Source organism: Oratosquilla oratoria, chromosome 37 (assembly GCF_046742065.1).
Source record: "Oratosquilla oratoria isolate Oo_2021 chromosome 37, ASM4674206v1, whole genome shotgun sequence".
NCBI classification, from domain to species: Eukaryota; Metazoa; Arthropoda; class Malacostraca; order Stomatopoda; family Squillidae; genus Oratosquilla; species Oratosquilla oratoria.
Genome location: NC_134813.1, coordinates 39,780,761 through 39,783,260, shown reverse-complemented (window position 1 = coordinate 39,783,260; position 2,500 = coordinate 39,780,761). Strand labels below are relative to the sequence as shown.

The 2,500-nt window shown below is 40.2% G+C and overlaps 1 protein-coding gene across 1 annotated transcript in view; it reads right to left on the bottom strand.

The window, feature by feature from the left end:
• Positions 1 to 2,500, bottom strand: part of LOC143019431 (uncharacterized) — a 301,610-nt gene that overhangs the window by 111,702 nt on the left and 187,408 nt on the right. The window lies entirely within an intron of this gene.

Sequence of the window (2,500 nt, the reverse complement as noted above, 5' to 3'; positions counted from 1 at the left end):
GTGTGTGTGTGTGTGTGTGTGTGTGTCTTTATCTCTCTCTCTCTCTCTCTCTCTCTCTCTCTCTCTCTCTCTCTCTCTCTCTCTCTCTCTCTCTCTCTCTCTCTCTCTCTCTCTCTCTCTCTCTCTCTCTCTCTCTCTCTCTCTCTCTTTCTTTTTTACTCTGTATGTTTCTCTCTCTTTTTCAGGAACCTGCCACCTTCGCAAAATCCAATTCTGTCTTGGTCGTGATCACAAGAGAAGCGACTCTGAGGTCGTTTACGAAACGTCCCGAAGAACCTGGGGCCCCTTCATCGAGAAGGTGCGCCTTCCACGGTGGCTGGCAGGACCAAAGGACCAAAGTTCGAGTCTCTTAACCTGGGGGCGGGGGGGCGGGGGTGGGTGATGGCCTAAGACTCCCCCATGGGGTGCTGAAATCACTTTCATAGCCGTTCTGTAGCCCAGGAGATACTCGTGAGTTCGAGTTCCAAGGCCCATTGGGGATTTGCTGCCTCGGTTCTCGACACCCCTGGCCAGGCTGAGAGGTGACCCGAAGTTGACCTAAGAAAAAGAAGAAAAACGGCGGTTTGCCACAACTGACAGGTCTTTGCCCTATCATAGGTTTCTCTCTTCCCATTACGTGGGAATGGGATGGTGATTTCTAAAACACTTCTCCTTGTAGTCATGTAGCAGCTGTAGTCTGTCACCAGAGGTATAGGGATTGCTACACTGCCTAGACCTGACTATTGGGAGCGCTGGACTACTGAAGCCTGGTTAGAAGAGGCGCTGAAGTTCAGAAAGGGCTAAGAAATATAAGCCTAGATAGATAGTAGCCACGGGCTTTCGCCTTTTGGGAGTCACATCTCTTAGACAAACACGGTGTCTTCAGCGTATTTGGACATTAATCTTCTTGTGACAACGTCTCTGTTTCCCCTGTACTTAAGGATGACAGACACCGAAACACGATCCTATAACATGTTAAAAGTCATCTCTTTTTGTTCAGAATCTATATTATTTCGTACATCTGAACATCCACAACCGACAAATTATTTCAGTAGACATACGTTTACGTGTAATTTCAGTACTTTTCCACTTATGCAAAGATAAGAGGGAGGGAAGAGGGTGGAGGGGAGTGGAGTGTGATAGGGATGGAATGGGTGGGAGTGGTTTTTATGCCTTATAGGGTGGGAGTGGTTTTTATGCCTTATAAGGGGGAAAAGAGCCTTTGGTATGTATGTATGTATGTGTGTATGTATGTATGTATGTATGTATATATGTATGTATAATTGTATGTGCTTGTGTATGTATGTGTGTCTGTATGTATATATGAATGTATATATGTGTGTATGTATGTACAGTATGTATATATGTATGTATGTGTTTATGTATGTATGTATGTATGTATGTGTGTATGTATGTATGTATGTATGTATGTATGTATGCATATATGTATGTATGTATGTATGTATGTATGTGATTTTTAGAATAAGAAAGAAGAATTGCTTTGTAAAGGTATATCAGATGTGTACTAAGGTCCTTTTTGTATATCGTCCTTGATAACATCTTTCCAAGCACCCGCGTTTCTTTAACACACACAAAAAGTACTCCAGCACAACCCAGATACAATCAACGAAAACGAGATAAAACATTTCCCTTGTGTTTGGTTGCAAATAAGCCAACATATCTAGCATGACAATTAATTTTTCATTTTCTATCATCATGTAAATATTATTTGTCATTACGTGATAGAATTATGCATTAGGTGATAGAATTATACATTACATGGAAGGATAATCATTGCTAAAGCCTTTTGCAACAAAAAGGTTTTCAATAATTCATCTGATGTCTTTCTGAACGGGTGCTGGTGTAAATGTATATGATATTCACACAATTCCATTTCAAATAATGATTGTGATATGAAACAGTGAATACAACACAGTTCTGATGGCTAATCAGTTTGAAATATGGGAAATTACAGATCATCATTCGTTAAAAAGGAATACTTGGTATGGAAAATTGATTTTTATAACCATATGTACATGTACACAAATACGTACATAGACACTAAAGAACCTATTTGTATTGACGTACACCTAACTTGTGTATACACGTATACACTCACATACTCGTACATATAAATAATTAACAACACAAGCACCAAACAAGAAGAAAAAGGACAAGAAGAAGAAGAAGAAGAAGAGGAAGAGGAAGAGGAAGAGGAAGAAGAAAAAGTCGAAGAAGAAGAAGTCGAAGAAGAAGTCGAAGAAGAAGTCGAAGAAGAAGAAGAAGTCGAAGAAGTCGAAGAACAAGAAGAAGAAGTCGAAGAAGAAGAGGAAGAGGAAGAGGAAGAGGAAGAAGAAGAAGTCGAAGAAGAAGAAGTCGAAGAAGTCGAAGAAGAAGAAGAAGAAGTCGAAGAAGAAGAAGTCGAAGAAGTCGAAGTCGAAGTCGAAGTCAAAGAAGAAGAAGAAGAAGAAGAAGAAGAAGAAGAAGAAGAAGAGCAAGAGGAAGAGGAGGAAGAATACGA